Here is a 12,092-nt window from a genome sequence, read left to right on the forward strand (position 1 = left end):
AATATAATTTCCTAAGTCTATTTAATATCTTCATTATCATAAAAACCAACCTATATCCATCTTAATTCCACATCTACCACTCTTAGGGGGATGAAATCTATTTATCCTTCTAAGCACTTGGTAGACCCAGAATTAAGATGGATCTAAGATGATAGAATTTCCCCTTTAAATAGTCTATGCTCACATGAATACCATGGGTCAATACCATGGGTTATCATAAACCTGGAGCTTAAAAATTACTATTAGTAATTTATAAAAATTAATAAAATTAATAGTTGATTTTTATTTTATTTTTTATTTTAACCAAACTAAAATGTTTAACATACATTAAATTACAACATCCATTTTTACTCTTGATCGAATCAAATATTTTTTCACTCTATGCTAGTTTGCATATCATGATATTTGATACCTCTCGGGGTTAGTAGATCCAGAGTAAAAATGGATCTATGCTGGTTTATACCATGGGTCAATACCATGTGCCAAATTGGTGAATACCATGGGTAAATACCATGTGCCATTTTTATTTTTATTAATAGGTTAATGATGTTCTTTTGCATGGTATTAATAACAAGAGTCCATGGTATTTGTCCCATAGTATTTTGCTCATAGGTTTCACCTAAATATAACGCCCATTTAAATAGGCTACATTCCAGGTGAATACCATGGGTCAATACCATGTGCCATTTTGGTGAATACCATGGGTCAATACCATGTGCCATTTTTATTTTTATTAATACTAATATTAGGGTTAATGATGTTTTTTTGCATGGTATTAATAACAATCTAGTCCATGGTATTTGTCCCGTAGTATTTTGCCCATAGGTTTCACCTAATATAACACATTTTTTGAGTGTTCGTAAATATAAGGTGACTTATGGAGTAAATATAAAAAAATGTTTTATTTGTTTACCATACCTCTCGTTTATTTATATTTTTATTAATTTACCATACCTCTTTTACAAATATGGTATTTGGCCCATAGGATTCACTTAAATAAAACCACTTTCTTGAGCCTTCATAAATAGAACGAGGGTTATGGACTAAATATAAAAAGAGGTTTTATTTATTTACCATGCATCTAGTTTATTTATATTTTTATTTATTTACCATACCTATTGAGTAAGTATAAAAAGATGTTTTATTTATTTACCATACCTCCACTTTACTTATATTTTTATTTGTTTACACCCTTGCATGTATATAAGGTGACTTATGGAGTAAATATAAAAAATGTTTTATTTATTTACCATCCTTCTCATTTATTTATATTTTTATTAATTTACCATACATCTTTTATAAATATGGTATTTGGGCCTTTGGCCCATAGGATTCACTTAAATAAAACCTATTCTTGAAAATGGGCGAATGGATTCACTTAAATAAAACCTATTCTTGAAAAATGGGCGAATGGAAGGTTGTAACTCCTAATTTCAAGGGCTAAATTTACCTTTTTTACCCTCTCCCTTAAAAGAAGGTGGGCTATTTGAGGTGATTTGTAAAAATGTACTATGATACAAAATAATCGCCCACTAAAAATTTAATACCCCTTAATTTCGCCAAAGGGCGAACATTCGCCCCTAAAATCACCCCTACCATCAACTGTAACAACCCTCAACCAATATACCATGTGAGTTCCAAGAACTATAGGAATCCTTATTCATAACTGTACCATATGAAATTTATGCATATTTGAAGGCATGATGGCAACAACATAACAAAAATCATGTACTCAAGATTTGTTCTTCTCTTTGAACTTATGAATATCACCATGTAAGCAACATAATGCATGTACTATATGCATCATCAAAAGAATTATCCACAAATTTGATCATCGGCATCAAAACAACTAAGTGGCTCAAGCAAAGTATCATTTGTGATTTCGTCATAGGAAATTCATGACCGCAACATAGCATGATGCATCATTTAAACATTTCAACAACATAAGCATCCTCACCATTGATATGAATCATTAGGTACCAAAGACTTCTAAACATAATTCCAAGAATGCATTATTAGAAGCATAACATATTCTCCCCTCGAACCTGTGCCAAATTTTCACTCTCAGATATGATCATTGCAAATATCAGTAAGAACCATCAAGGCATCACCATCAACTAGTTATACACCAAGTCATGAAAAATTTATGAGGTTCAAAAGAACTTCTAAATAATATTCACAGACTGTAGTCATCAATCATCAAGACCAAAAAGATAATTGATAATTGTCTGAACCATATCTGATCCCTTTTCTGAGTCTATCCCACTCCTTCTTCATCAAATCAACATATACGTGACTGAGAAATTTCAAACTAGCGTATATACACTACTTTTATTCGTAATATCTGCATATGAGAATTAGAACACTGAAATTTCATACTTTCAGTTCCTCCTGAGTCTATTCTGACTATATGTGGTCCTAGAACTTTTGTTGAAACATTAGTTCCAAGAATATCATTACCATGATGGTTCTTCATTAGAGAATACATTTTATTTTGTCTTCAGTCATGTGATGAGCACATCCACTATTATCTTTTTCTTCAAATGAACAGAGAGCAAGATCACACCTTATCTGATCTTCATTTTCTTGATTCTTGGTGGATTCATATTTTTTACATTTTCTAATATAATTTTTTTATTTGATTTCTTACCATATTCTCTACAACGATCCATAGACTCATCCCTACATTCCTTTGCTACATGACCAACCTTGTTACAAGCATAACATCTTATATGTTTCATATTCCTTCTATAGCAATCAATGGATTTGTGACCAAACATATTACTAGAAAAACAATATCCCTTAAAGTACCTGTAAGTTGATGATCTTTCTATTAGATGGTTATTAGCCTGGAACATTCTACTTTTGCATCTAGCTGCAACATGTCAAAAATTATGATATTTAAAACATTCAACATTATTCATCAGAGGAAAGAATCGATTAACACTTCCATAGTTAGGAGTAAATGATTTTCGTTGAAGGCTATCTTTCCTTGGTTGTTGATGGGGTTGACCTCTTATCTCCTTGTTGAGCATTTCACATTTTACAGTAGAGTTCCTTGCCTCGGTTTTTGAGCTAGATTCACCTTTAATAGTTTCATTAAAATGAAGACTAGTTTTGATGGTAGGAGACCTTTGAGTACTAAGAATATTATCCAAAATATTAGTACTATCTTGAAATCTCAAAAGTTTATCCTTTTCTTCTAATTTACCTTTTAGGATATTTACCTCAACCTAATATTGCTCTTCCTTTTCCATATATTTCTTCTTCATGATTTCTTCAGCTTTTTTTCCTTCTTCCACTTTCTGTTTTAATTTGAGAATCTCATTTTCTTATTCTTCATCTTCTTGATGTAGTTCTTCATTCTGCTTATTTGAATTTTCAATATCCTCTTTTAGAAAGATGACCTCAACTTCAAGACTTTCATAGTAACTAGATCTATCTTTAAGTTTCTTAATTGTTGTATCATTTTCATTCACTTCATTTCTCAATGATGTTGCTTCATTCTGTAGCCTTTGACATTGATTTTCAGTTTCCTTGAACTGCTTCCTTATATTGTTTCCTTCCTCCAACTGAGATTTTAACCTGGTAACTTCTTCTTTGAAGGTACACTCCCTTTTGTCAAATAGATCTTGTTGATCTCTAATTTTATCTGTGAGCCTTTTAAATTTTGTCTCTATTACATTTCATTCACTTTCACCCATAGGAGAAAATTCAGTTGTTTCACTACCACTTTTTTTATCTTCAATATTGCATGAATAGAGAAATGTATCACCAAAAGACCAAAACTTAGTACCTAGTACTTATTTTGCTTGTTCATCTTCAATCTGAGGTGATTCTGAATCTGAATACTTTCTTCCACCTAATAGCCAATTGTCTCTCATGATGCCACTGTTCCTTTCAGATTTCTTCTTCTTCTGAGGTGCTTTCTTCTTTTTCTTCTTTCCCATTGTCTCGATGGATCTCCTTCAAGCAATCAAGCTTCTCCAAAAGGACCTGCTTTGATTCCAATTGTTGGGAAAAATACTGAGGGGGGGGGGGGTGAATCAATATTTACAAATCAATAACTTTTTACATTTCATATTCAAATTTCTATATACGACTTTAGTGAATCAAACCTCCATTTGCACGTGACTATTCTTAAGGCTATAAGCATATATCCAATGAACTTATGATTTAGTTAATCCATCATAAGTTTGTCTTCAGCTAGTGCATTAGTACTTTATTAACCATTAGATGAACATTAACCATGTGTTGTAATAAATAAACTATCACACATAAGAAACACACATGAACACCAAGATTTAAGGTGGAAACACAATGTGGGAGAAAACCACCTGCTTCTGTTGTCTCTGTCTTCCTTTTAATATAAAAGGTTGTTTACAATCTTGCGCACATAATCATACGAGTATGCATGCATCTACCTATAGAAATCTACAACCTTTTCTCATTTTCAAGCTTCTACTGGAAGGGAGCCACAACCCACTAGCTCTTATACTGGCTGATATGTTTACAGTACATAGGCGCCGACCTACAGAAGGCTACAACCTTCACTCATTCTCCAGCTTCTACTAGAAGGGAGCTACAACCCCCTGATCTAATCACTAGCCACTATTGGCAGGAATCTTTGACTTCCTCACTGAAGGCTCCAACCCTTAGAATCCTCTAGGGACCGCGTTTCATAAATTGTCAGACTGGATACTCCTGGTACACAACAACACAATATGTAGGCCACGTTTCATCAAATTTTCATACTAGGCCCATCTATAACATTGAAGCTCAAAATCAATCACCATTGTAATACAACCATCAAATACATATGCATCAACTAATCACTAAAACCCAATCATCAATCTCTGAATCAACCACGTTTGTATCAATCAATCGCTGAAACCACTAACATAACTGAATCACTCAATCATCAATTTCTGAATCAACCATAACTGAATCAATCAATCACTAAAAACTCAATCAACTGACACTTAATCAAAATTCAACCAATCAACTGGAACAAACAGATCACTGTTACTAGTACATAGATCTAAACAAATAACACTGCATCAACAACCAAAACCAACTATAACCTCAAAAATCATATGTCAGAATGCATACGCTACTTCAATGAAGCCAACCTGCATGTATATGCTAATTTATGTAACCAAACCTCTGTATACCTCTAAATATACTTAATTACAAAACCTCTAAACCAAAAACTGAACCAACCAATGACATTATAAAGATCTACTGTCATATTACAGAGTTCTAAACAGATAGCAACAAAGATCACCATTCTTACTCAACCAATCAATCAACCAGACTCAATCTCCTTATACAATCAGTTTTACTTTTAGATCCAAAGAAGACATCATTGACAAATAACAATAAAAAAGCAGCACTAATAAGATAGATTAGTCATATCTGAACAATAAGTGTTTCTTATACATACGCTACTTGGAAGTGACTAACTTGCAAGTATACGCGTCTTCACCAAGGCAAACCAACGTATAGATTTGCAAATGATAACTTATAACTTTGTAGCTATTCCAAACTTCAGATATACCCATATCATAGCATATAAAGGATAAAGCATGAGTTAGAAATCATATCGAGACTGTCCATTATCAGATCATACAATCATAAGTCATTTCAGGTCTTATGATCCTGATCCGTCATTAGATCTCAAACATCTTCAAACACTCAGGTGCATACTTATTTCAAATTAAGCAAAGCATCAGAAACCCATAACATGCATACTTTCTTTTGATCTAACTCTTCATAATATATTCATTACTTACACACCTTCACACTTTGATCTTCATATCCTTATATAGTTTTAGTCTTTTGTTAATACCTCAGACCAAAACAACACTTAGAACCTATGGTATTCTTAGACGGGATCAAGTAACCGTTACTGCGCTCAATATTGTGGGCTAATACCATGGTATTGATCCTTAGTATTCATTAATCTTAATTTTTCATCCCATATGTGCTTTTATTTCTTTGAAAGTGTGTGCATACGTATACACTCCTTTTGTTATGTGAACCCACTTGTATACGCTACTTGGACTAGGTTAACCAGCATATACAACTTAATACAACTTAAAACATTATTTTTCTTTAGTTGCTTGATTCTGATCTGTAATCCTTTGTTCCATCGTCTTATTATTCTATGCCATTACTTTGTTACCTCTGAATTGACATGTTACAATGTTAGTTTCCATCATACATCACTTCTAAATTAATTCCTCTAAACTGCCTTGCATTTTGTCACATCCGTAAACACAACTGCCATGTATTTTGTCACATCCTTTTTATACCTTTATCAAGTAGTCCATTGATCAAATAGGTTGTCACCAAGGACAAATCATCAGTTAGGTTTCTTATCAAAAACAACACTAACACAATCTCCCTGTATCAAACCTTTGACCAATATTTTGTTCCATCATTCTGTCACCTCTGATATCTTTGTGTTCCATTATTCTATCAACTCTGATATCTCTGTGTTCCATCATTTTGTCGCCTATGATATCTATCATGTAGACTCATCTAGTTACCATATACAAGTGAGTTTCCATCAAGGACAACACATGCATCATAACGTCGACAGTCTCTTGCATCGTTTTGCCAAGGTATTTGAAGTTGTAAGTCCCTGGTTTGCACTAGTGTCATAATATTTAGGATCATATTGGTGACTAGGTGGACTTGATTTTTCTTCATAATTTTGGATCCGTGATCATTCATTTTCTTCCTTTTTTGAACTTTTAGTTTTCAATATTCTCAAAAGAAAAAGAAAAGCATTTCTTGTTGTTTTGTTTTCATTATATTTCTTGGTTTTGTAGTCTTTTAGGTTTTGGAAAATGTGTAGATTGTTGTGATAAGGCCAAATGTATTTGATTCTTTGGGAAGTGTTCTTTTCATTGGGATTTTCTTCTCTTTGTTGTTTGGATTCACCTTTGTCTTTTTTATCATGTTTTCTCACCTTTAGAGTTCTCTTTGAATCTTGCATTTGCATAATAGTGTGCATTAGGTTAGGTGCATTTTAGGTATCATTTAGTTCTTTTTGTTAGATTTTGAATGTGTGAGTGCCAAAGAATAAAATGAAAAGAATTTTTCTTTATTAAGTTTCTTGTAGAACCCTTGTGGAAATCTCTTTCATCAAAGAAAAAGAAGAGTTGCATTCTCATGTAGCCTAGGTTTTCTATTTATTTCTTTTGCATCATAACACCATGAGTTGCACTGCCATTTTCCTTTTTTCTATACAAAAACCTACTAAAATGAGCGCTTAAATTAAAAAGAATTATACTTCTCCTCTTTTTCATAGTAACATCGACTAGTCTAGGGAATTTTAGGGATTGGAATAGGTGTGTGGAGAGTAAACTCTCTAGGAACACTTAAACCAAAAAATATATAAGTTTATTAATGAGTGGAAATCCAGTGTCATTAAGCTTTCCATAAAATCTCCTCTAACATGGGATTCAAGCACGAGGACGTGTGAAGATAGGGAAAGAGAAATACCCCTTCTACTACTTGCTAGATCACGTGGCACAACTATTTCGCCCAGATTCAGATTATGAGTTGGTGACCCTGTTTTCCTTTCCTAGGGACCACACAGGTGACTGCTAGGGGGAAGCCCATGGTACTTGAGGTAGTCATTGCATCACTTTCATAGTACTTCTGGAGGATGCCCTCACGAATCTTGGGTACTTGCACTAAAAAAGGCTATTGTCTAGAGGTTAGTGTAGTTGTTTCTCATACCTTTGTTGGTAATACTTGGGCCCTCATCATACCAAATTTCCTTCAGAAGGCTCCTTTATCCACTTTCTCATATCTTAGTGTCCAGTCCTAACCACCCAGAGTGGAAATAAGTGGAAATAAGTGGAAATTCTTTGCTTGTTTGTATCTTTAGGATTTTATAGTGGAGTGCTCTTTGCTCGTTGTATTTATTTGGATTTAGGTTGATTTTGTCTTCTCACTTTTGGGACCTTTGATCCTAAATGGCTAACCAACCACTCCAATGGTCTTAAAGGGTTTTTATCTTTCTCTTGAAATTGTGTAGTTTCCCACTTCAGGGAAAATACTTGATTGTGCATCTCTCTTCCTTGAAAATTCATTTAAACAACTCCATAAGGGAAGAATTATGCATAAGTTAGGTATGGCCAATGTTCCTGTGGATACCAACTAAGGGACCCCTTTGAAAGGGAGTCCTTGTGATTTTCCTTTCTTTGGAAATGTTGGTGCCTCCTTAATGGCCACTTTGAATATTCCTAGGTTGAATGTTGGGCTACTAGTTTGGCTGTGGTCTACTTTGAATATTCTAATTGTTCTTGAAGCTTCTTCGATGAATGATTTATTTCAAGGGAATCAAATGGGTTTTAATTGTTCATTTTATTTTCCAGAGAAATATGGGCTTCACTTTTCTTCTTTTTCTTGTAATAATAAATCTAAAAATAAGAGAAAGAGGAGGAATAAGAAGAAGAATATTTCTCCCCATGAATCATCACCAACCTCTACAAGTCATGTTGGAGATGAGCCTTTAGCTATTGCAAGTCATGTTGGGGGCATAATTCTAGTCATTGATAGTCATACTAGAATGAGTCACCTACCTCTGTGAGTCATGTTGTTGATAACTCACATATTTCTTTGAGTCAGTCTAAGGGCACAAATCAAATCTCTCTTGGGAGAGAGTCACTAACCTCTGCAACTCATGTTGGTAACTCACCACCAGCCACTACTAGTCGTGTTGGGAGCATTGATGTTCATAAGAGACCTAGGCATAGAATATTTAAACCAAAGTTCCCTTGTAGGTTACGTCAGGGAGATCATCTTACTCATTTGTGCCCTAAAATTTTAGTGGTACAAAGGTTGTATTCTGAGTCTGAAGGTTCTTCTAATCCTGAACCTATTATGGTTCCTTAGCAATATACTCTGTCGGTGTTTGATGAATTGGTTGAGCAAGTGAAATATTTGGCCAATCTCACTCCACTTTTGTGGGGTGAAGTTCCTACCAATAGAGTCTTCTTGATTTCTAGTTTAGAGTCTTTTAGTCTAGCGGACATGTATGTCTCTTCGAGTATACCCCCTCCAAGTTCTAGGAGGGTTTCCTTTGATTGGGATAATCTTGTTGAGATTCATCTTCCTTCTGCTACACACTTCCAAATAAGGGTTAAAGTTAATTTCACAAATTTATATCGATTTATAGTCGATGAAATATCCTTTTCAAGTACTATATCCTCCTCAGCTTGATGACAGTCAGTTGTTAGCCTACGATAGAAGACTTAGTGAATCTTTAGGTGTTCTTCCTCAATTCCCTATCAATTTAGGTGGGAATACTATCTTAATCGATATGGTGGTGGTTAATCACCCTTTATACTTTAATATTCTACTTGGGCATGATTATGTCTATGCTATGAATGTTGTAGTGTCTTCACTCTTTCAAGTGATGCATTTTAATCACAATAGAACTATTATCATTATTGATTAACTTGCATCTAATAATCACCATCCTAATTTGAACTTGGTTCAGAATATTCCTTTGTATGTTCCAAGTGTTCAAGTAGACTCTACCTCATCACGAGTGAACTATGTTGCATTATATCCTTAATGCTCCAATGCTACTAAGAAATTTCTTTTGAACTATTATTTTCCTTCTCGGGATTTGATCCCAGTAGTTGATCCAGTGATTTCTCTAATGGGCTCAAGGGACCCCTCGCTTCCCTCTTTTGATCCTTCTAGTTCTCATGATTTCTTAGATGTTGAGTTCCCTTCATAGGAGGAGTTACCAAAGGAGTCCTTCACTTGAGTCCCGCAAGGGGCTTGTCCTAAAGAACTATTATGTGTAACATGCAAGGCTACGTCATTCCCTGTACCATATTGTATATATAAGGTACACATTTTTAAGTTTTCTATAACATAATATTTTACTGAAGTTTATATATGTGATGTATTAAATTCTTGCCTAGTGTTCCTAATTATGTCTATAGAAATTTGAAGACTTCTCCTTTAGGTATTTTCATGGTTGATCTGCTTTGATAGATATTAGTTCTCAAAACTGGCATATAGGACAGGTTCTTCACCTACATTTTTCATTATCGGTTTCCTTTTCCATTTGGGCCTTAGGATTGAACCCACCAATTTGTGACACAAAACCTTCTTGTTGGTTATGATTTGGTCTGACCCAAGTTCGATCTATAGTGCAGACCAACAAGAACCTCAATCACTAGCCCTTTCAGCAATGATCTGCAAGCATATCGCAGTCTCACTTGAAATGACTATGGGAGGATGGAGAACCAGGCTTTTGGAGCCTTGAAGGATGTGGAGATGTGCTAATATTATGTGTTTTGATTCCTAACATTCATAAATTACTTCATCACATTCATTTAGTCACTTAAACATACATATAAATCCATAAATCATCACTGTGCCGAAATAAAGTGTGACTGTAATAAAATGCTACACTACAATTAATATTAAGCAAATACACACATGAAGACAACAAATTATCGTGGTTAAACCCAATGTGGGGCTATGTCCATAAGAAATATTGCTAATATAATAATTCATTGTACTACAAACAATTCTTGAACTGCGCACTAAGCTGCAAGTTGTCTGTGCACTCAGCTGCAAACTTAGGCCTCTGCGCACTTAGTTGTGGAGCCTCACCTTCTTTTTGCAAACAATAGATCACAAAAGTTCAACCATAACACAGATATGGATCACAACTGATGATTTTCTTCTTATTATTTGATCCTACATATACTATTACATCAAGGGTTACATTGTTACAATACCATGGTCCAAATACCATGGACTCCATAAAACAGGCAGTTATGGCCCCAAAACCCTTTGATCTTTTTCATTATTATGAAAATAAGGGGATTCACCCTATCCCGAATCCCTTATACCACACGGTATATTCAAAAATGCTCCACTGCGTCATCCACTTGGCACTCCACTATGTGCTCTACTCCACAAAACATGGAGTCTTTGCCAAAAACTATGCCAAGTTGGGTTGTGCCCAATAGGACCCCAACACTGACATGTGACTCGTCCCAAGTTACTCAGCTTCTTTGCCTTTTATTTTTTTTGCAATGTTATTATAAGTATTTTTGAACTGCTGCAGAATCTCTGTGAATTGATTTTCTTCACTGCGCACCTCTTACAGAAGTGCTTCCACTCGATGTTCTACAACCTTTTACACCATCGTTGTCTCGCTCTATCGAAGCTCTCAAAGCTTCTCATCTATTGCCTATGATAGTTGGAGAGCCTCATCCTGCCATGGCTGAGTCTTCTATATTAAAACCTATTCTTCCTTCTCCAGTTCCTTAATATTCTTCTAGAGGGCCTGCCCTCATTGATTTTGGCAAGATTCTACGAGATTGATAATTTCTTCGCAGTTACCCAAATCTCTTTCAACTACTGTTTCCTCTACTGAATGTCTTCTTGCAATTTCTATACATTTCAATCTTCCTCTAGTGAAGTCCAAATATGTAAACTCTCATCTAAAAGTTTCCCACAATCCGCCACTGCTGCAGATATGTTGCCCATTGCATCCTTTAGGTCAATCTCCCTCTACTCTCTTACTTCCAATGACATGGTTGGTTACATCTTCATCTACAGCTCATTGATATGCATTTCATATTTAAACTATATTACAGTGATATTTTCCTTATATCCTTTCACTGCAAGGCCGAGCTTTGCAACCTTGTCATCTACCAGCTCTTCTTCTCAGACATCAAGGTCCAGAATCTCTTTGCATGTTGCTTCAATCAACTCCTTGATCTTTTTTTTGTTGTTGAATTGCTTGATCCCTCTCCTAGATCATTTAGTCGAGCTTTTTTTATAACAAAGCCTGCTCTTTGTCTGCCTGAATGTTCAGCTGCAAAGTGTGTTATCCGCACAACTTTAGCTCCTCTATTATTTATAAGTGTGTCTTATGTAATATCTACAATGGTACTACTGTGATGTTCATGTTTACATGCTTCCACCATTTTTCTTGTTGTTGTACCTTGGTAGAGTCCAACTGTAGGGCTCTGGTGGGTATCGACGCTAACCTCACTGCAAGTGTAGCCTCCATTTTCCTTTCTTCTTCAATC

Source organism: Pinus tabuliformis, chromosome 2_2, assembly GCF_031772625.1.
Source record: "Pinus tabuliformis cultivar Carrire ecotype Pingquan chromosome 2_2, CPIR1, whole genome shotgun sequence".
NCBI classification, from domain to species: domain Eukaryota; kingdom Viridiplantae; phylum Streptophyta; class Pinopsida; order Pinales; family Pinaceae; genus Pinus; species Pinus tabuliformis.